We start from the raw sequence: 24,399 nt of genomic DNA, 5'->3' as shown, positions 1-24,399 counted from the left end.
TTATATTTCTGTTTCACTGCACTAACAGTAACCTGTTAGCTTTAGCAGAAATGCACACACACACTGACACAAGCACACATTTTACACCTATAGAATGCAGCAAATATTAGTGAGTTGGTTGGCGAATAACTAGTGGAGAGACAGATGATTCCCTCTGGAGCTTGCTGATGATCAGCAGAGCTAAATTGTCACATTGTTGCTGTTGTATCACTGTAATAATCTTTTTTTCTGGTGCAAATATTAATAAAGTTAATATAAGTTAATGAAGCAACGCGTTTTTACGATTCTGCATTATGCTATTAGGTCATGCATGAATCCTATTTTGTTTAGGACTACATCTTTGTTTCACATCCCATGATAACGATTGATTTGTCGTTGTAACTCTTTGTTAAGTCTAATTGTTGAATGTTGCCATTGTGTTTCTTAAATTTGTACAGTCTTAGTTTAAGCAGTAGGATCAAAGCCATTCCTTTGATTCTGACCACCTCTCCAGCCACTCTGTGCTGGGGGAGGTTTTATTGTAGATACATCCTATCTGAAAGATCTGTTTCTTTTGATGTAAGCTTCCTGGGTTTATGACCCTTTGGTCAGCAGGAGGTCACACACACACACACACACACACACACACACACACACACACACACACACACACACACAGTGTATACATTTACATACAGTGCCTTGTCTTTGTAACCAAAGGGGGGTTGCAAGGGGAGGTGCTTTGTAAACTATTGTTTGAAGTTTGTCAATAAAAGGCAGCGAGAGGAGGCCACCATTTTGGGGTTCTTTGTCGTGCTGGACACAGACGAGGCCTCCCTTGTGCAAGTAATGGATCGATCGACTGTCTTGTTTTCTTCATGATGAATAAGTCTCTAGAATTAGCGGGGTTTGTGGAAACACAGACCCAACATTTATTTGGTCCTTCGGAGCCGGAGCCTAACACATTGCATCCACCGAGGAGAGGGAGAGGACGCCACCGCAACGTCTGGGATGATTGACGTAAAGCCCTGGTGTTTTTGGCTTGCCACCAGGCCGGGAAGTTTGCGCCTGACCTCCCCTCGGGATGGATGACGATTGACGGGATCCAGAGACTCTTCCCATGAACGTAAACAAACAGTGAGTACAGAAGGCCTTAGAGAGCGTCTCTATAACCGTGTGAATGAATGTGGGATCCTAGAAACGCGTCACCGTGATTCTGCGTGAAACGTTTGAGTCCCGGGGAGCGCTGGTCACGAGAGCGCACGTGGACCCAAAACAATAGAGAGCGGCTACGGGCTGTGCGTTAAACGTGAGTCCGGGAGCGCGCTAGCCGCGTGAGAGAGACGCAGGCTTCTCCGCCGTTTGGGGCGTAGAGAGTTCTCCGCCATTTGGGGCGTGGAGAGAACCTAGGTTCAGAGTCCGGAATCTCCGCCATTTGGGGCGTTGGAGAGTGTCCGAAGGTTGAATTCTCCGCCATATGGGGCGTTTGAGAGTTTTCAACAGAGAGCGCTAGCTGTGCGTGCAGACGCAAGCGATAGGCCTATGTTGTGTGTGTGTGCGGGCCAGACGTGGTCTGCGTGAGTGTGGCTGATTGTTGTCTTGTAATGGAGAATAAAATGTGTAAGTCTGCCTTAGAAGGAGATGTAAAATTTATGCAGAAAGTTTTACCAGGCAGCACGCAGTATGTAGGTTGTTGGTATAAGAAATGTGGATTTGAAGGGACATTAGTGGAAGTTAAGTGTAAAATGCTGGTAGAAAGAATATCTGTAAGTGTAGCAGGTAAAACAGGTAAAGCGAAGCAGAGGAAGGAATTGCAGTTAGCAGTTGCTAAGTTGTGGCTGGAGCAGGCTCAGAAGAGGAGAGAAGCACAGAATGTTAAAAGAGCAATATTGCAAGAAGTAGTTGTGAAACCTGAGGATGAAACTACAGCTCAATCCACTGCAACTACTCTAGAACAACACCGTAGAAAAGCATTAGGAAGAGCAAGAATGTTAGCAGAAAGTAGAGTCAGAGAAGAGCGTGAGAGAGCAGAGGTAGAAGTGGAGGAGAGATTAGAGGCATATTAGGAGCAGCATTGAGTCGAAGACAGACTAGGCAAGAGAGGAGACAGAAAGGAAAGAAAGTGAACACAAACGTTACAACTACATATCCATCCCTGACACAACACAAAAAAACAAAAAAACAAAACATATGGTGTTTCTGTAACAGAGTGTGAAGATGAAGAAAGTTTTTCTCCTGATCAATTCCGCGAGTGTGAGAGTGTCTGACGTCATGGTGTGTGTGAAAGGTATCCAGCTGGGGCAGACGTGATTCTGCAGGTCACCTGCCCAGTGGACAAAAAGAAATAAAATAGTTGTGTGGATGAATGATGGCACGAAGAGTGTTTGGTGTTTCTCAGTCTGAAACAGCTGTAATGCTATTTTCTGTTTTGGAGAAAAGTACAGTTAAAGAAAAAAAACAGAGAGAGATGTGTGTTGTTTTAAGCAGTGATGAGAATAATGGAAGTGTGGTGAGAGATGAACACAAAAACATACTGAAAATGCATTAACTATACTAACCCCACATGCATATACACATACAATGATACTCATGAGACCAGACAGCATCTTAAGCATGAGATTCTGTTTGTCATCTTGTCCAAGTCACTAGTAAGATGAAAGTGATACATAGACTAGTGGACTGAATATTATAGGAGGACAGATGGTTGCATCATAGAGGAGGAAACAGAATGCTGATGAGAGGTCTTAAATGAGTGAGTTGAGTGAGCTGATTGTGAGTTTCTGGTGTGTGAAGAAGTTTTACCATGGCACACATTTAGTTACATGAGAACTAAAACTTATTATGTGCTAAGACAACAGGGTTATGCTGTATGTTGTGTGTATGGCTGATTGGATGAATGTTTGAGATTAAACTGGCTGTTTGATTTGTCTTTTATTACTAAAGTTGAACCTGCCAATTGGGTTGTTACGATTTATCCCCCTGGCATGAAGAACACGTGTCATGATTTAAACAAGGCCTATCTTTCCTTTATTTTCTTTGATTTCTCTTATTTTCTTTCTTTTATTTTGTTACTTTCATGGTGCACTGAAAGTTTTGTTTGATGATCTCTGTTTGAGCAGATCTGCACGATTAGAATCGAAGCGTCGTCAAGAAAACTGTTGCAAAGTGAGCTTCTCCAAAATTAAAATGGGCTCTTATTTGGGACAATCAGGAAACAAATTCCTGTCCAAAAGGATTCAACGAGGAAATCCAGTCTAAATTATTTTTCTTTTTGAAATGACGTTGTTTTGCTGAGCGTGGAAACGAATGCGACGATAATTTCCACAATTAGCAAAAGAAGGAATCACTGAGTGAATGAGTAAGAATTTTAAAATAAATGGGGAACTGACTGACTGACAAAAGCTGACAAGACTGACTGACTTAACACCATTGTGTGAAGTTAACCCCCACCTGACAAAGGTGTGGATGTATCTCTGTGTGCGTCTCTGTTGCAGGAGCAGGAGACCACAGGAGGAAACTTGGGTCACATGACTATGTGAACTCTGAAAATTTAACCTTTTAGTTTATATTTTTCTGTGTCTGTGAATTTACCATGTGTGTGTTATTCATAGGCTTGTGTTGCTCACAGAGATAACTGTGACAAAGTATGCACACACCTGCGCAGCGCTAATATTTGCATTTTCTTTTCTTACAGCATGCCAGTTCTTCATGTGAATTGATGATGCGATTTATACCAGGACAACTGGTTGATGTTCTTTCCCACTACAGGATTTCTGGGTTTATATGTGAATGACATTCTTTCCACGGCTAGGGTTAGCTAACTTTATGGTGTTTTTATGGCACCTCTGGAACCTGTTGACCTGTGTCTGACCTCCGTCTGACCACAGTCAATGGGTATTGCTAATGTTTGTTTCTCTGAGAATGCTGTGGAGGATTCGGCAGAAGCGGACAAGTGACATGAGTAAAACAAATAAGAGATTACGATATTTATGGAATAGTTTATTATGGGCTCATTTGCTGGCCACTTTTGGACCCATAATAAATATATGAGTGGAGTGACTTTGCTTAAGAGAAGTCACCGATTACATTAATGTTAACTGAGCACATGGGATGATCCATGTTTGAGGCGAATTACGGTAATGATAGTGATTTAATGATTTGAGAAAACCTGCACATGACACTTGTCTCGCCCGTGCTGAATGCGTATTACTTTTTTGATATAATTGTTTATACGTGTGAAGTTTGATTTTATTCCAGATTTTGTGTATGCAGGCTCCTGGTGGAGCCAGTTTTTAAGACAGGGATCCAGGTTTGGTGAGTTGACGCATGAGAAGTGTCCATGCGTCAAGAGGTGGGGTCCAGAATTAATATTAAACAATGTTTACTATTATTGTTGCAGTGATTTGTGTGATTAGCTGTTTATTTACAAGTATTAAACCTATGCAAGTGGTGCATCCATGTTCAGATGAGGCTTTGATGGCCTATAAGTGAAGTTCACTGATTATAATGTGGAATGACGTTGAGATGTTAAATAATTTGGAACAAATTATGGGAAAAAGTAGAAGTTTAATGAGTTTAGAATAAACCCGCAATGATACTTGTCTCTGTGATGCTGAATACTTTATTACTCTTATGATCTACAGTTGGTTGCAAATGTGAAGTTGTTTAAATTTAAGACTTTGTCTTCTGTGATACAGGAGCTGGGAGTTAAACAAGCTGAACATTTAAGTGCTGATTAATGTTCTTACACAGGGTTACAGCTTGGAGTGAAGCTGCTCCAAGGGACAAACCCTGGAGATTGTTTTAGGGAGACTGTGCAACACTCTTGTACATGTCTCATTGGGGAGTTGACACATGGCGAAAGCCGTGTGGCGAGAGGAGTGTCATTTTTTCAATTTGTAGATGTCATGAGGTGCCATGATGAGAAGGAGTGACTGAGAGGATCGCCCACAAAATGGAACCTGAGGGAGCGTGCCAAGCTCCAAAAAGTGACAGCGCAGAGGAGGTCCAGCGATGGACTTGTGGTTCTGTGAACAGCACAAATGCCAGGTGACTGTAAAATAACTAACAGCACTTTTTCCACAAGTGAAGCCAGTAACTTACTATCCTAAAAGATTAGCTCTAGTTGCTCGTGCTTTACCTCCATGCGTGAGACCAGTATGTGCAGCAGCTTAAGCTGTACAATGTTTCAATAGTTTATTTCACCCTTTGACACTGTTAGTTCCACACGAGGTAGATGTTTACTATTGCAGACTAAACTTACATTTCTGTCACCTACAAGACACTTGTCTTTAATGTTACTGTTACTCTCACAACCACACATATTACCATAAAGTGGTGCAGAATTCTGAATCTGCCAAACCCTTTTTGCCAACGGAGGAGGGCACTTCTCATGAGAGTAGAGAGCGCGAGGAGAAGAAGTGTAAGCTGAGGGATGACTTAATAGATGTGCCACTCGTTGAGGGAAAGGTTTGGTTTGTTGATGATTTGAGTTTTACAACAGCAGAGGGACAGACTAGAACACGTTTTACTGTAGCTGACAGTGAGAGAGAGTTATCTATGTAGGACAACTAGCATGTTTCATGTTTGCTTGAGCAGCAGAGATGCTAGCTTTAACGGAAGCGTGTAAAGCTGTAGAGAGACAATATACACTGATAGGCAGTATACATTTGCTACTGTACATTTCTTTGTAGTGCAGTGAGTGAGACGAGGGGTGACAACCTCTACAGGGAAACCTGCAGAACACACCAAACTCTTGCAAAATCTGCTGGAGGCAGCGTTATTAACCAGTGGAATTGCCGTTTGTAAATGTGCAGCACACATGTGAGGGAAAGATCCGGTTGCATTAGGGAAAGTTTTTGCAGATAAGATCGCAAAAGAGGCAGCTTTAGTTAAACATGGTGTTAACCTTTTATCAGTACAGCATTAGCAGACATGCAGGCCCACTCACCTACTGCAGGACAATAGTTGTGACTTACAGAGGGAGCAAGCTTGCAGGATGATTTTTTATCTGTGTGATAAACCAGTACTGCCTAATAATTTGTATAAGACTGCTGCTATTTTGAGCCATTGGCTATACCATGTCTCAAACAGGAGGGAGATGAGCAGTCGTTATACTCACTCTAGGATTATTAAATACTTTTAAAAAAAACTTTTTTGCAGAGAGAACTAATGGAACAGTAAAGTTAAGATTTAGGAAGACAGGCAGGACATGGTTAGACTGTATAGAATAAGTACACGAGGATTACTCCAACAGAGAATGGTCTGACTCTTTGAGATTACACATGTTAGAGGATTTAGAGTTAGAGTTCCAGTCTTCTGTAGTGATGATAGAAAAGCAGAAGAGAGAGCATATTAGCAGATTAGATGCTTGAAAATGTTTAAAAGTAAAGTAGTCATGAGAACAAATGATCTGCCAGATGATTCTGTTTCTTCGCAGGAGCAGAGCCTGAAGTCTGGAGATTGGATGATGATAAGGCCATGGAGAGGAAGTGCTGGTCCAGTCCATGGTGGGAAGGTCCATATCGGATGCTGCTGACGACGACCACAGCAGTGAAGATTGCTGGAAGGAACACTTGGATATATCAAGCGCACTGCAAGAAGGTGACGAACATTCAGGCCAGCTCGGAGTAAGTGGCAGGAAGACCGGGAACAAAGGGGGGGGAAAGCCTCCAGGGCCCCTCGTCTCAATCCGGTGAAGAAACCAACTGAGCCACAGGTACTCATCAGAATGGCTGGGAATGTGCTGTGCATCTTCTTGTGCCTGTGGACCCTGAGTGGGATGACAGGGAGCGCACTGGGACAGAGCGAACCACACCAGGTACCCGCATGGGTTTTCAACAACTACTGGTGGCAGTTTAAGAACACAACCGCTCACATAAACAACGAGACCAATGGTTATGCTTGTGATGCCACTGGCTACACATTCTTCTGGACTGTGGCCCTGTAGCATCACTGAGAGCGAGACAGTTTGTTTGGTTGCTTTAGCAACACATCCAGGAACACTGCCAACTTTTCAACTGCTCTGAACCTGAATGGAAGGTTGATTCACCAGTAGCTGGGAAGGTGAACTGCTCTGGTAGGACAGACCTGCTCGTCTGACTCAAAGAATATGACTTGTTGCAGGACATTATACAGTTAAACGAACTGGAAACAGGCCAAATGCCTATGTGTATGAAGGACAATGGATTAGCCCAAGTTGGAGATTAACCATGGAACATGGCAACATCACCTATTCTTTTGTCTTCTGCAAGAAGGATGTAAACAGAGAAGCCTTTTGTCTACATTTACATCATGAACACTTGAGGTTTTGAGCCAAGAAGATCAAAACAGCTTGATCCAATTTCCTTTACAAAGCTTTTTCTGCGGTGACAACAGGACAGGAGAAGAGTTGTAAATGCAGATAATTCACAAGTTGACTCTAACCCCCACAGGATGCCTACAGTGAGAAGATTTGGGGGGTTGATAGGAGTCATAAAGAAGGGTGTTGACTTGCTGCAGCTTTGAAGTTAGCTGAGAGCCACATGGACAAACAATAAAGTCAACTGATGCATTTAAATACCTATGTCTATATACAGTTGGATTGTAGTGACACATGATTTTTGAGAATGATGATTCTTCTTGTTTGACCTTTGACATTCAGTTGTTTACTTGAAGAAATACATAATGAATTGCACGACAGGAGTAGATCCGCCACAAGGCTGGATAGCTTGGTTACCGTCTGGTCCTTGGTGGCATCTTCTTTTGAAAATATTAATTCCTGTTTTTGAACTGTTGACATTGATTTGCTTATGTACAGGATGTAGTTTACTGTGCATGAATGAAATCTACACTGACACTGTCTGAACAAAGGGTGCATAAGTTGAAATTTAAGAACAATGACAAAAAGGAGGGAAATGTTAAGTCTAATTGTTGAATGTTGCCATTGTGTTTCTTAAATTTGTACAGTCTTAGTTTAAGCAGTAGGATCAAAGCCATTCCTTTGATTCTGACCACCTCTCCAGCCACTCTGTGCTGGGGGAGGTTTTATTGTAGATACATCCTATCTGAAAGATCTGTTTCTTTTGATGTAAGCTTCCTGGGTTTATGACCCTTTGGTCAGCAGGAGGTCACACACACACACACACACACACACACACACACACACACACACACACACACACACACACACACACACACACACACACACACAGTGTATACATTTACATACAGTGCCTTGTCTTTGTAACCAAAGGGGGGTTGCAAGGGGAGGTGCTTTGTAAACTATTGTTTGAAGTTTGTCAATAAAAGGCAGCGAGAGGAGGCCACCATTTTGGGGTTCTTTGTCGTGCTGGACACAGACGAGGCCTCCCTTGTGCAAGTAATGGATCGATCGACTGTCTTGTTTTCTTCATGATGAATAAGTCTCTAGAATTAGCGGGGTTTGTGGAAACACAGACCCAACACTCTTCTCCTCAACGAACATTTTTTTAGCTGCTCCCTTATTTCCCAAGGGGTCACCAGAGTGGATGGATCCGCATATTTGACTTGGCACAATTGAATGCCCTTCATCAAACATTTATCCAGGCTTGGGACCAGCACTGGGAGTAGCTTTTGAGTTTCTCAGGCTGTGTTTGTGTCTTTGCGGTTTTAAAGAGACACATATAGGGGAGAGATTCATCACGACGCCATGGAGTCACAAGTAATTTTTTTCCTTTTACTTCTCCAAAATGATTCCTTAATGTACGGTAACATTGGCCTATTTTTCTGCCCTGTCTCCCACCCCTCACAGTCTCTGAACCTGGTTCTGAAGGAGGTTTCTTCTTGCTAAAAGCCTCTTTCACCATGACAGCTGGGATAGGCTCAAGCCCATCTGCAACGCTGAATATCATAAGTGAAAAAAAATGGATGGATGGAAGTATCTACAGTGGTAAACTATATTGTAAATAATTACGTTGTTATGAATTTCACCCACAGTTAAACTATTTTCTAACTTTTCATCTCAGACTTCTTTTGCTCTCAAGGCAGCAGATAAAAAATGTGAAGTAAATAAGTCATAATCAGGTTGAACCTCACAAACTGTCATTTGTAACGTGGCAAAACGGTTCAAAAAATGACTGGTATGAGAAAAGCAGCCTGGTCCTTAATGCCAATAAAACAAAGAATTTGATCATAGACTTCATGAGACTTACTTTGTCCAATTACCTGACATGGCCCTTCAAAACCTCAAGCCGTTTTTCCCAAACATAAAACAGGGCTTATACTCCTTCTTCAAAATCACAATACACTTGAAGTAATGTCATCTGCTGAAATCATGGACTGCCACTTCCTGTGTTGTGACAAGTGAAATGACACAATTTCACAATTTTCATATCACTTTCATAGCAAAAGCAGCCCCAGTGTGATGGATGTTGTTGTTGTTGGTGTTAAACTGTGACTAAATTCTAAAGTCTGTTTCTTTCCTCTCAGCGTTGACCTGCCAGCAGGCGTTAAATCTTGCGGTGGCTTCAGAGATGTCCTTTACGCAACCTGCACAGGCTGAACAGTTAGTCCCTGGAGGCTGGCTCTTCTCCAGATCCTGCAAGTATCCCGGTGCAGTCCCAAGGCAGGCGACCTTGAGCAATGTCACTAAATGTTTGAGAATGAACGACAAGAAGCCCGTGGCAATCAGTAAAGAAAAAGAGCGCTTCAAGATCATTGGAGGACAAAACAAGAGGCATTAAATACTCATCACACTTCTTTTGGATTTGCACAGTATACTGTATCTGTACATTTATAATAGGCAGTGTATAATTTCTTCAATTGGTGGTAGATTTCTACAAAAACAGGTGTCACGTCTTCAGTTTAAAGAACTGGCACTAGGTTTATATTAGTATTTAGATAAAGGAATGCTTTAATATAACGCAAATTAACACCTGTGAATTTCTTCCTTTTAGTCGCCGAACTGTAAAGGTCTCCAGTAATGTCAGTGGGCCACACAATCAAGTAAAAGATGGCATCCTGTTTGTTCACACTATGTGTCAACAGCCACCACGTAGATCTCAAAAGTGCTCACAGTGAGTGTAAACACCAAGCTCCCGGTTACTTTTATCCAGTGACAATTCCAATAAAAATGCTTTCAAAGAAGAAAACACTGAGATGTTTTCTCAGGGTTGACATAAAGTAGAGTGAGAAAGGCAGTATTGGTACAGTACTGTGTAAAAGGCTTGAGTCATTTCTTTATATTTTGCTAGGAAAATGGAAAATAGATGTTGCAATTCATTGAAATGTACAAGCGAATACAGTAAATAAGGTAAAAACAGTTCTATCAAGCTTAAAAAGTAATTTTTTGTAGGAACACCTTTATTCTTCAGCACAGCCTGAACTCTCTTAGAGAAGCTTTCTTCTTCTGGATGTCAGCTGCCTTTTGTTCTGTTCTCTGTCAAGACAGTCCCACGCTGGTTCAGTAATGTTGAGGTCACCAGTGATGCTTGTGCTGTATTGGCAATATGTTTCTGGTCGTTGTAATGCTTAAAAAATAAGCTTGTCATGGTCCCCGTGCCTGCTCGGCTGGCCCTGTGTGGCTACATGTTATGTTTTGTCTATTCTCTCTCTCCTCTCTCTCTGCTCGCTGCCTGGGCGGAGCTCATTGTGAGCTCCCGGCCTCCACCACCTGTAGGCAATCACCTGTGGCTCCTCACCTTGTTTGCTCCCGCTACTTAAGGCAGTGACTGAGAGCACCTCGCCGCTGGACTATTGAGTAACGCTCGTCAGTGCTACTTTAGCCTCAGCCAGTTTTGAGCTCTGTCCGTGAAAGTTCCGTGCTAACTCTTGTTCTCTGTATGCAGATTTCTCGTGCTTGGTTTGGGGACTCTGGACGCTTTTCCCGACTCCTCTCTGCATCCCTGGGAACCCTGGCCCCCTTCTCCTTCACCTGTATATAGTGCACCTGGAGTGTGTAAATAAACCTGTTTTTCTGAGATTTCAGTCTGCGCCGAGTCCTCCCTGCTCCTCCGTGACAAAGCTGTTTTCAATCAGATGCTTTCCAGATGGTATTGCATGGTGGTTTATAATCTGATGGTAGTTCTCTGCATTCATAATTTCATCAGTTTTGACAAGATCCTCAGCAACATTGACTGAAATGGAGCCCAAACCATGACAGAGCCTCCACCGTGTTTTACAGATGGCTATTGAGACTCACTGTTGCTTTCCTGACCCCTCCATACACGATTTCAACAAAAAATTTAAAAATTATTACTGATTTACAGTCCACACAGTGTTGTGTATTTTGGCATACCTCAGCTTTTTCTCCCAATTTCCCCTCCTTAAGAATGACTGCTTGACAGCCACCCTGACAGAAACCCCTCTGATGAGGCTTCAGTGGACAGTAGATGGATCTCTAAGGTCCTGTGTCAGATCTTTGATGGATCCCCCCCATTCCCTAAGGACTCTCAGATATTGTTCATCTGCTGTAAATTGTTTTATAGGACTGCCACTTCTTTTGTCCTCCACTTGTCCAGCTTGCTCAGATTTTTTTAAGGACGCTGCACACCGACCTTGTTAGTACAAAATGTTGTATTTTATCTCTGTCAAACTTTGTTATCTGGCATTTTTCACAGATTCATGAACAAATGATTTGCTTTTGCATCAAACTCCTAATGCAATTGCTAAGTTGTCTCTTACATACAGATTCAAACATGCAGATTAACAAACATTCCTCTGGCTTCAACTAATTACAACCAGGACCTGACTTTATCTCATCTCTGTCAGTTTAAATGAATTTTATTTGTACACCATCAAATCACAACAGTAGCATCAGGATGCTTTATATTGTAAAGTTAAAGACAATAATAGTGTGAAAACCCCCACCACTCCGCCCCAAAGAGCACTTGGCGACTCAGGAAAGAAAAAACTCCCTTTTAACAGGAAGAAATTTCCAAACCAGGCTCAGGGAGGGCAGCCATTTGCTGCAAACAGTTGGAGTTGATCATAGAATGAGATGGGACAAGAGACCGACTGTGGAGAGAGCCAGAGATTAACAATAAATGATTAAATGCAAAGCAGTGTGTGAACTTGAATTCTTGATTGGTGTTGTGGACCAGTGTGTAATGGCATGGTCACGTTGAACATAAGAGTCTAAGATGATTATCAAGACCTTGTGGTTTTAAGAAAAACAACAATTCAACTAGTATTATGAACATAAAATTTAGCTGAATGTGAAAGAATGCCGCTGTTCCTGAAAGGGCATGCATTTAGTCGTGCTGTTGGTAATTAGTGTGGTGGTGGACAGGTTTGAAAAACTGCCTGTGAGTATGTGCCCACATGCTCAGTTGTAGATTTTCCTCAATCATTCAAATTAACCAATGCAGATGAATGGATGGCAAAGGAATGATGAAAATAATGAAAAGAATTTGTCAAGTCGTCAAGGCCAAACAGAAAAGAAACCACTAAGAAAAAAAGCTAAGCTGCAAAACATAAAATAACAACAATGACAAAGACTCCATGGCTGAAAGGTGATTTGAAGCGAGCCCCTGCCAAGCTCCCTTTAACCTCACAGGAAGGTTTAAAACTGTACAAAAGAAAAGTCAGCTTTACAAGTCTCAAGACACCTGTTTAAAACCATGACAAACAAGCCTAATCAAAGTGTCCACACAGCACAGCGCCTGATAGCCAAATTGGAAGGAGCGCATGGCTGTACAGCCCCACTAACTAGCAGATGCTGTTCAGCTGTGGCATTCATGGCCACAACATCACAACTTCACCAGTGTTTTGTTGCTGTTGTCTCTTCTCTTTCCTCTTTGTGCGCCATTGTACTTGTGTTTTTTTTTAACTAATACACAACTTTGCAAAAAACACAGGACTCACCTTTGTGTTGACTCAGTAACATAATTAGATGAGTCCATTGTTAATTCTTGATGCGGATTGCACATCTTGTGTACTCCGATCCGCTTTTGCAGTTGAGAGAATGTATATGGAAAAAATATGAATGAGGCATCCATAAAATATGTACTTATTCATGGAGACTAGGGGATATTTAAGACATTTCTAATTAAATTCAGCAGATCCGAGGTGTTTTGCGAGAAATCCCCGTAGCCTGGGCCCATTTCAGTGATTGTAATGGAAGAAAAGCAGAAGAGAGTGATTATAAAGTAGCAAAATAAATTGCTTTGCATGGTTGCCTCTAGTGGTGTATCAGACCCTTTATGACCCTTTGCAGTATCTTGTTGGCCTTAGTGATTTCTCTACAATAACTTGTGGAGAGTATTAATTTAATTTTTGTCCTCGGATCGCGTGTCATCACTATGATTCTCCACTCCATTGCTAAAGAAAATAATTTTGTCATCATATACACTGCTATAGACTGATAAAAATAACACTTGACAGCACATCAGATCTCAAACTACTGCGTTTCTTTTGATGGAAATGCAAATTATCAACCTAAAGACAGATCAACTCAAAGACACCCTAAAAATCAAAGTGAAAAAATGATGGGGCAGCTAGTCCATTTTTCAGAAATTTCATTGTAGCAACTCAAAATGAACTTAGTCTGTATGGCTCCCACATGCCTGTACACATGCTTACCTGTCAATATCAGGGCATGTTCCTAATGAGATGGGGGATCCTTGGGGATCACTGAGCTCTTGGACAGTCTGAGGTGCAACCTGGCAGTGTCAGATGAAGCGAAGCATAATGTCCCAGAGGTGTTCTATTGGATTTAGGTCAGGCAAACGTGGGGGACAGACAGTGGTATCGATTATTTCATCCTCCGGGAACTGCCTGTGTACTCATATGAGGTCAGGCATTATTGTGCACCAGGAGGAACCCAGGACCCACTGCACCATCTTAGGCTCTGACAGTGCAGCATTTCATCCCAACACCTAGTGGGCAGTGCTAATCCTGTTCCTCCTTGATAAAGGCACAGATGCTGATCCTGCTGATGGGTTAAGGGCCTTCTACGGCGGTGTCCAGTTCTCCTAAAGGCACTGGTTGTCTCTGGTAATGTCCTCTATGCTCTTGAGACTGTGACTTTTGAGTTCTTGACTTTATTTTAATAACCACGTGGTAAAATATTGTTTTCCCTCCTCCAAGTACTCATGTTCGTCTATGCATTTTTTATGACACACTACATGTTTTTTTAAGCATGTACACAGCACACTCATACATAAATCTGTAAAGCAAAGTGAAGACACACGGTGGGGTTTCCTCTCTGTCCAATACTTCAATGGTGAAGCTGAGCAGAGGGGAAATCTTTTTCTTTTGGTTCCATGAGTAAGTTTATACATGTCCTTGTTTTCTTATTCTGCTTGAGTAAAAAGAAAAGAAAAAAAGGGAACTTTGTATTTCTATTCTGTTTTAGACGTGCCGGTATATTTAGCTTTCAGCTTGATTTCCCCAACAAATGTTCAAAATGAACCAAAATTGCTTTCCTATTCTCTTTCTCTGTTGGTGCTTTGATTCATGCTGCATCTGATTTTACAATTTTTATATAGTAACTTACTAAGAGACAGTTTAATGCAGGGATGTTAAACTCATTTTACATAATGGGACGCATACTTTGACCCTAAGTGGGCCGGACCAGTAAAAGTCCTCTTTAAAAAAGTTTAACCTACACATTTACTCCCTGAGAATGATAGTGAAGTTTGATTGGCCATGGCGGAGTTCTTTATCAATCAGAAGGATCTGCAAACCTTATTCAAATACAATTAAAAGACCAAAATTTAAGCCTTCCTTCTTATATTCCAAAGCAGTCTACTGGGCCAGATTGGAGTCTTTGCATGGCCAATTCTGGCCCCCGGGTCTTATGTTTGACACCTCTGATTTAATGTGTTTACAGTATTCTCGCGTGACTGAAGCCACATCAACAGAGCTAAGCACTTGATTTCCCCGCTGCCTTTAAACTGTGATTACACGTCTCTCTCTTTGCTCTTCTGGCGCTGGTGTCTAAATGTAGATGACAGATTGAGTCCAGTATGAAAAACTACAGAGAGACTCTGGTCTTTTGTGGTTACATGACATTCGAGCAAAGAGATATTTAAAAGTTAAAAAAAAGTAAACCTGAAATTCTGTAGTTTTGTGTTATTTTCTGTCTCCCCCCCCCCATCTTAAACTGAGAGGCTTTATGGAGACGTGCCGCGGCGTTCTAGTGACGGTTGTGAGTAAGAAGAGTAGGTATTGTATGTCGAAAGACACGTCAGAGAGTGGTGGAGAAAATGCAATCAACTACACACTCTGTGCTGGAAAAGCTCCGAGCCATCTGCCTTTGTGGGAAGCCGGTTGAATAAACACAACAACATCAAACCCAAAGGCTGCTGGAAAGGCTGCTTTGTTCAGCTCCTCAGGTATTTCTAAAAATCAAACGATCAGTCATTCCACTTCAATCACCGTCTGCCACCGGTCAGCCCCGAAGTGAATGAGGCAGCAGCACACCTACTCAAATCCCACACAAGTATGAGTGAAGACCTTTCCACACTACTTGAGCACTAACAGAAATTTTCCCACAGCGCAAACTTAGCGTTTCCCTTATTTCTTTTGTTTATCTGCACACGGATCAGCGCTTCTTCCCTGCTCTCTGTAAATCTTTTCACCACAATCACTTGGCTGTGTTAGTACTGCAGGATATGTGGTTTTCCTTCAGAAGAGGGGATTGGCTGAGAGTGGAAGCCAGCCCCTTGGGATTTTTGAAGACAGGCAGGTAAGACCTAGATCATTCTTCCTGTCTGTATAGGGCTAACTGATGCACTCGGAGTCAAAGCAAATGTGTTACAGTTCAGGTTCTAGTGGCCACTTGTCCTTTTGGATCCTTTGTATTCATAAAGAGATGCATTTGGAGAATGAGAAATGAGGTAGCAGATCCATTAAATCGAGAGGAATGACCTTGCTACTAATAAAAGTCAGTTTAACTTCCGTACCATTAATGCAATAATGCATACAGTGTGTTACTGTCCTCGTGAAATTATTGCAAGCACTTTTGGACTTTGCTTCACAGTGCCTTGAGAAATCTGATGATATTTTGCTTTCCCAGATTTCTCTTGTGATCATCGTGATCATGATCGCAAGGCGTCGACACCTTTCTGTGATATAAATATATTGTAATTAAAGCTAGTGGCCAGCCACTGCATCATAACATGCTAAGAGTGACACGCAGGCCTGAGGGATGGAGTTTTTGGCTGTGTCAGCATCTGTCTATAAAAACTAAAGCACATTTACAATCAGCCGGCTGGTTGAAAGTTATTATCCAAGGGGATGATAACCTGGTCGCTGACTTTACAAGAGCTTATATGATGTCTCAAATTATCTGTGAAAGTAGGAGAGCAAGTTGTGAAGTTTCACTTGCACATCACGTATTATTGCAACCTTAGATGCACTCCACCCTCAAGTCTTCCTTTGTTTTCTTTGTATTATTGTAAAGTCTTTACCTTACAGTATAAAGCACCTTGAGGCAGCTGTTGCTGTGATTTGGCGCTGTATAAATAAAACTGAACTGAATTGAATATGTGCATTTCTGATCATCCACACACCCCCAAATCTTCCTTTTTATGGAGACTGAAATACAACCCCAGATCCAAAAGAACTGTCCATAGAATGTAAATAACAAAGGAATACAAGAATATGCAAATCTCATAAATGCATATTTTATCCACAGCAGAACACAGTAAACAAATCAAAATGTCTAAGCTGAGAAAATGTAGAATTTTAAGAAAAAATATTATCTTATTTTGAATTTGCTATATAGGACAGAGCCATGTACAACTGCATCGAATCTTTTTTTCTTTTTCTTTTTTTTTTAAATGTCTGGGAACTGAGGAGAGCGGCTGCTGGACTTCTGGGAGAGGAATGTTGTGCTATTCTTATGTTAGGATTCTAGCTCATCAGCAGAGTTGAGGGATGTCTCCTGAAGTCCACTGTCATCTCTACAGTTTTAAGAGTGTTCAGCTCCAGATTGTGCATGCAAGAACTTCCCTGAAAAAGTATCATCTCCATGGGAGGACACTGCTCAAAAGCTTGTATATACTTTTCACTGTTAATGGGGCTTTTCAGATGTGGAGGCAGTCACTGCCATAATCACGGGTCCACCCCATACTCTCAGAGATGCAGGCTTTTGAACTGAGTGCTCATGGTCTGTGTTTAGTGTGGAGAACATGTAGAACCACCTTATGTTTTCTTAAAACTATAAAAAAAATTTCAGTTGAAACATTCGATATATTTTCTGTTCTGTGAATAAGTTAAGAAGCAAATGCAGTGCAGCTCACTACATTTTTAAATTTAATTTTTACACAGGGCCATTTTTTTTAAATTGGGTTTTTATACCTTTCTGTTTGGAAATAAAAGATAAAATATTGCCTTCGGCATGCAATATAAGCCCTATGGAGTCTTCATGGGCCATAATACAGTATGTCTATACACATAATATAGTCATACTGTACTATGTGTATTATAGATACACATAATATGTGTAACTATAATGCTATTAAAAGAAGAGTCACACAAAGTGTCACTGCTGTAAGTGATGCAAATATGATGAGATGAGATAGCCTTTATTTGTCAGTTGCAGGTCTTTTGCCCACAACCGAGATGACAGACCTTGCCGACCGTACATACAATACACAAACATCACATTGGGGAGACAGGTCAGGCTAGGTAGCGAGGAAAAAAACATCGAAATGTGTAACACAAAAGGATAATACAGGAATGCACAGATATCAACGCACCATAGCACAATAAACACAGACAAGCAACATGGGAAAGAGTTCCAGTGTGTACATCTGATCTGGGACCGCTGCAATCTTCGACTGCGCCTCCAACTGACCCGATGTCCACATCAGAGGGGAGGTAAGCGTTGGAGGTGGCGTTGGATCCGGGGTAGGGAGGGTGATGCGTCAGTGAGTGCTTATCAGTATCAGTATATGTATGTGTGTCCATAGTTCAGCTGAGACAGTGTCCTTCGCCCTGCCAGGCTAAGTAAACAGTCACCAGCCAACCCAGGTGGCCTATGCTTGGAATGGGAAGGAACAGACTCAACACAGTCGTTATCAGGGAGTTTTTGTTCGACTCCAGCCTTGAGCCCACAGCTGGCGCTGAAGGGGTAGCCGGATTATGATGGTAATTTTTCTTTTGCAGCAACTCATGAGAATTTCAAGCTGTTCTTTAACACTCCGACACTGGCCTCTCAATCTCCCGTTGGATAGCCGCGAGTTTCTCCATGATGTTATTAACCTTCAGTTCCGTGGTCTTGTCATTCTTTTGCTCAAAGAGCAGATTCTGAGACCTCACGACCGCAGTCAGCTGTTCCAAGATGTAATCCAACTTCCGCTCAGAGGTGTTGTTCTGAGTGGACTTTTCCTTGATGTAATCCAATGTACGCTCAGAGGTCTTATTCAGAGTATTCACTGCTGCCGTAGGCGCCTCCAAGCTCTTAACCATGCTGCACTCAGTGAGCCTTTTCTGAGAAGTCGCGCCTCGCTCGTCCCAACTGTGTTGCTAAACACGAGTCCAACATCATCATCAAGTTTGCGGATGACACAACCATCATAGGCCTCATCACAGGCAATGATGAGACGGCCTATAGAGAGGAGGTGATGGCACTGTACGAGTGGTGTCTGGAAAATAACCTGACTCTCAACATCAGCAAAACTAGAGAGATGATAGTGGACTACCGGAAACGACCAGTCAGAGAACACCAGCCCATCCATATCAACGGTGTCAAGGTCGAAAGGGTGAGCAGCTTCAAATTCCTTGGAGTCAACATCACAGAGGACTTCTCCTGGACCCTTCACACAGACACTGCTATCAGGAAAGCTTGCCAGCGGCTTTATTTCCTGAGGAGGCTGAGGAAGTTTGGCATGAACGCCAACATCACCTCAAATTTTTACAGGTGTGCAATTGAGAGCTTGCTGACGAGCTGCATCACAGTTTGGTACGGAAGCTGCTCGGCAAGCTGCCGTAAATCACTACAGAGGGTTGTGAAGGCAGCAGAGCACATCACTGGCACGAGGCTTCCTGCCATTCAGGACATTTATCTCCAGCGATGAATCCGTAAAGCACACAGCATCATCAAGGACCACAGCCACCCAGCACATCAGCTCTTCTCCTTGTTACCATCTGGCAGACGTTACAGGAGTCTGTCTGCTCGGACTCAAAAACAGTTTTTACCACCAAGCCATATGACACCTCAACCACAACACTTAAACACACACAACACAGCACTCAGAAGCTACCTGCAGCTTCACAAGTACTCTGTTTAATCTGCACTGGTCACTCCAGTTTATTGTCATTGATATTTATATTTAAAAAGTGCAATACTGTAATTTTCTGCTGCTCATTCCTGTGCAATATCCCATCTGCCCTCCCATCATATTTCTTTTCAAGATTTTCTTATTTAATCACTAGTGTACATATATTTATATTTATAGATACATATATATTTAGTCATCTTTTCTCTTTTACCACGTCTCTCTAATATTTTGCTCCTTAGTATTTTTCTATTTTTTTTATTACTTTATTTTATTTATTTTATTATATTTTATTATATTTTCTTCTACTGTACCATGCTGCTGAGTGACTGCTGCTCGTCAAACACATTTCATTGCAATGTTGACCCTGTGCTAACTTGCATATGACAAATAAAACTGAAAACTGAAACTGAAAACATCGTTTCAATCCCAGCGGGCAGCCTTGGGGGGGTTTGAACAGCCGGTTCCGCTTTCTTAATTCTCCGATGAGCCAGGGCCAAGCCAGCTCCGATCAGCAAGAACCCTGTTATCATGGTTTCGAATAGGTAGATATCTTCAGCGTCCTCGATCAACAGTCCCGCCAGGCACACGATCCTCCATTTCTGCCACCCGTCCATCGTGTATCCGGCAGGGAAAGTCCCTCCAGGGCACTCGAGCTCTCCCAAGTCCATACTTCTCGTTGAGAAAAGGGTGTCAATAGCATTCAGAGACCAGTTGATCAAATCCATAATGCTCTTTAGGTTTTAGAAACAGACTGTGAGAGAGTGTTCCAGGGACAGTAATACAAAAAACACGAGACTAAACAAGGACATGAGAACTAAGCAGGGAAGATAAGGGAGAGGAGAGGAGAAAAAGTGCGTCCGCCTCCTCCGAGAGCCAAAAGGAAAGTGACATGACATTTTTGACAGTAACATTTTTTTACCGATAAGTGCTGCACAGATAAATTAAATGTTTCTCAGAGGAAAAACTTCCCAGTCATGTGGTGTTCTAAAAAGAAAACGCTCATGAGTACGTGACACATCCTGTCGTGTCAAACACTTCTGCTCTTAATCGGTGCGGTGATTCAGCAACAGGCACCCACACTTTAAAAGCTTAACCCTCTCAGGCTCAAATTAAACTTTTTGTTGCTAATGCACAACCAAGCCCTGCAGTGGTACTTCTGAGTAAAAAAAAACTCAGAAAATATGTATGTGGGGTAATCAGGTTGTTAGTATTTAACTGTTGCAAATCGACAACGCCTGCCTCGAGAGGGTTAATAAAGCATTCCATTAAATGCTGAATGTCAGACGTCTCTGGCTCATAGAGCGACAAACAAGATGTCAATGCCTTAATGCCCCAACTCAGGCAATATAACATTATCAAAGGGGACCCACATACAGAGTCCACATCAAGAGGTTTGAGAGGTGGTTTCACAAGTTTATCAGCCAGATGATTACAGGATTCTTTTCCTTTTCATCCACTTTTTACTTCTCGTCTAGCTTTAGTCACTTACGTCATATTTAATTAGACTAGGACACCAAAGACTACTTTATTTTGGGTTTAAACACACTCCTTCACAACAACCCGTTAGATTTGTCTCGTAAGCTTCATCTTTTCTCCTTTACCTTAAGATTGAGTTTCAGTTTAGTCACTCCATGTGAAATAGTTTAGCTTTTTCCTTTTCCTTCCAGCTTTTTTGTTCAGTTTTCCATCATTTTTGTGCCACACCTGTGTTGAGGTAGTCAGTCAGTCTCTTCAGTGTATGAGCTGGCAGGTTGTCTCGTCAGACTGAGACTCAAGACCCCAGACTCCTTGTGTGTTTTTGTACTTCCTTGTGATTGTGCATGACCTGTTGCCTGACTTTTGGACCTTTCCTTTTTCCTCATCACTTGCTTCACAAACAAACACCTGTGTATGAATATATCTACCTGGATAAAAGATTGGGATTTTTGGATTGATTATTCAATGAGCAAGCTAATCTGGAGGATAGCTGTAAGAGCAGTGAATGTATGAGCTGAAACTCTGTTTGGATCTAAAAGAGAAAGCCACTGTCCTCATTAGTGGAAGGACCACTCCCCTTCACAACTGAGGTACCAGGGAGTTAGAGTGCATGCCCTCACTAGATCTATTGATCAATTATCTCCCTATTGGTGAAGATGTTTCCTGATAGTTTATATTAATTCATCCTTGTTGAGATATTACTGATTAATAATATACAACTCGAGCTGACTTCTCTCCCTGACTTTCTCATCCAGACTTTTTAAAACATTTTTACTCGCTGCAAAAATATTGCGAACACGAGCCATCGCATTTTCAATTTTGTCTACATCTGCACCCAAAATCACAAGATGCATTGTAATACTCCTTCTGACTCAATTTCGTGTAGTGTATTTCTTGTTTTCTCAGATCATGAAGTGTGCGCATGCTTGCAATGTTCTTTTAAAAAGAAAAAAGAAAGAAAATAAGCTTGGAGCCATAAATTCCAAGCTTATTTTGACATCAGGTTGCATCAGGCATACAAGTATACCAGCAAAGACCCATTAAGATGTTTACTGGTATATTGGGGGGAGTCATTATTTCATCCATGGCTGAATTGATCATTTTTATGCTAGTGTCATTTTAATGGAGAGAGACAGAATATCAACACATTACATAAAAGTATTGAGGTTATTGGCATGAGTGGAATAAATATTTGATCCCAAATCAAAACATGAAACTCAACGATAAGAGTTTGAAGTTGGTCACCAAGTTTGAACACATGTCAGGAGGGATTTTTGTTCACTCCTTTATACACAAACTCTCTATATCCTAAAGTTTCCTGGCTGCTGCTTGGCAACTGAAAGCCTGTCCATTTTCCCCTCAATCTGGTGAAGTCGTCCTGTACCCTCAGCAGGAAAACCACCCCTTGACCTTGGTGATGGTGTTCTGTGGTTATACTCCTTTCAAACACAACAGGTCGAGTTGGTTCCAACAAGCTTGATTTTGGTTTCATCTGTCCATGGCACGTTCTCCCAAGCCTTCTCTGAATCATTTAGATGTTCACTGCCAAACTTAAGAAGGGCCTGTACAGTGGGGCAAAAAAGTATTTAGTCAGCCACCGATTGTGCAAGTTCCCCCACTTAAAATGATGACAGAGGTCAGTAATTTGCACCAGAGGTACACTTCAACTGTGAGAGACAGAATGTGAAAAAAAAATCCATGAATCCACATGGTAGGATTTGTGAAGAATTTATTCGTAAATCAGGGTGGAAAATAAGTATTTGGTCAATAACAAAAATACAACTCAATACTTTGTAACATAACCTTTGTTGGCAATAACAGAGGTCAAACGTTTACTATAGGTCTTTACCAGGTTTGCACACACAGTAGCTGGTATTTTGGCCCATTCCTCCATGCAGATCTTCTCGAGAGCAGTGATGTTTTGGGGCTGTCGCCGAGCAACACGGACTTTCAACTCCCGCCACAGATTTTCTATGGGGTTGAGGTCTGGAGACTGGCTAGGCCACTCCAGGACTTTCAAATGCTTCTTACGGAGCCACTCCTTTGTTGCCCGGGCGGTGTGTTTTGGATCATTGTCATGTTGGAAGACCCAGCCTCGTTTCATCTTCAAAGTTCTCACTGATGGAAGGAGGTTTTGGCTCAAAATCTCACGATACATGGCCCCATTCATTCTGTCCTTAACACGGATCAGTCGTCCTGTCCCCTTGGCAGAAAAACAGCCCCATAGCATGATGTTTCCACCCCCATGCTTCACAGTAGGTATGGTGTTCTTGGGATGCAACTCAGTATTCTTCTTCCTCCAAACACGACGAGTTGAGTTTATACCAAAAAGTTCTACTTTGGTTTCATCTGACCACATGACATTCTCCCAATCCTCTGCTGTATCATCCATGTGCTCTCTGGCAAACTTCAGACGGGCCTGGACATGCACTGGCTTCAGCAGCGGAACACGTCTGGCACTGCGGGATTTGATTCCCTGCCGTTGTAGTGTGTTACTGATGGTGACCTTTGTTACTTTGGTCCCAGCTCTCTGCAGGTCATTCACCAGGTCTCCCCGTGTGGTTCTGGGATCTTTGCTCACCGTTCTCATGATCATTTTGACCCCACGGGATGAGATCTTGCGTGGAGCCCCAGATCGAGGGAGATTATCAGTGGTCTTGTATGTCTTCCATTTTCTGATGATTGCTCCCACAGTTGATTTTTTCACACCAAGCTGCTTGCCTATTGTAGATTCACTCTTCCCAGTCTGATGCAGGTCTACAATACTTTTCCTGGTGTCCTTCGAAAGCTCTTTGGTCTTGGCCATGGCGGAGTTTGGAGTCTAACTGTTTGAGGCTGTGGACAGGTGTCTTTTATACAGATGATTAGTTCAAACAGGTGCCATTCATACAGGTAACGAGTGGGGGACAGAAAAGCTTCTTACAGAAGACGTTACAGGTCTGTGAGAGCCAGAGATTTTCTTTGTTTGAGGTGACCAAATACTTATTTTCCACCCTGATTTACGAATAAATTCTTTACAAATCCTACCATGTGAATTCATGGATTTTTTTTTCACATTCTGTCTCTTACAGTTGAAGTGTACCTCTGGTGCAAATTACTGACCTCTGTCATCATTTTAAGTGGGGGAACTTGCACAATCGGTGGCTGACTAAATACTTTTTTGCCCCACTGTACATGTGCCTTGTTGAGCAGGGGGACCTTATGGGCGCTGTAAGATTACAGTGACATGCGTTGCCAATGGTGGTTTCAGATCACTAACAAGCTCCTCCCATGTAGATTTAGGCTGTTCCACCAGATCTACAATCTTGTCCCTGATATCCTTTGACAGCTCGTTGGTGGTTAGAGGTTGGAATAGGGAAAAAAAAAGATCTTTGGACATGCTTGTACACATAATGAGTTAAGACCAGGAGTATCTGTTTTGAACAACTGATTGTAATCTGTGTCACATACTTAATGTGATGTGATTTGTTTTTGGTTGATATTCTGTGTCTCTCCATTAAAAAAAGTAACATACATGAAAAAAAAAACACCATAAAGAGCAAATCAGATATTCTGACCCACAATTGCAACACGCACCAGGAACACTGGATATATGGCCTTGCCTCTTCCCCCCTTAGAAAGGCTATACACGATACATACATTATACTATGCATTAACTAATGATTATGGGTTTGAGGCAATAAACACAAGAATTCACCCAAGTGGTAGGTTTTATGTTTTATTCCAAAACCTTCAAAATAAGTTTCAAGTTCAA

The 24,399-nt window shown here is 42.0% G+C and overlaps 1 long non-coding RNA gene across 2 annotated transcripts; it reads left to right on the top strand.

Annotated features, from left to right (window-relative positions):
- Positions 1–391: 391 nt before the first annotated feature.
- Positions 392–14,121, top strand: LOC308384306. 2 transcript variants are annotated; one of them, XR_013969301.1, is made up of 4 exons: positions 392–8,659; positions 8,750–8,887; positions 9,427–10,705; positions 10,785–14,121. It is a non-coding gene; the product is annotated as an uncharacterized lncRNA (long non-coding RNA). The 2 variants fall into 2 exon arrangements; XR_013969302.1 differs by having other exon boundaries at positions 8,750–8,899.
- The last annotated feature ends 10,278 nt before the right edge of the window (positions 14,122–24,399 follow it).

Source organism: Rhamphochromis sp. 'chilingali', assembly GCF_963969265.1.
Source record: "Rhamphochromis sp. 'chilingali' genome assembly, chromosome: 17".
Classification (NCBI taxonomy): Eukaryota; Metazoa; Chordata; class Actinopteri; order Cichliformes; family Cichlidae; genus Rhamphochromis; species Rhamphochromis sp. 'chilingali'.
Note: the sequence above shows the minus strand (reverse complement) of the source record. Positions and strands in the feature narration are given on the sequence as shown.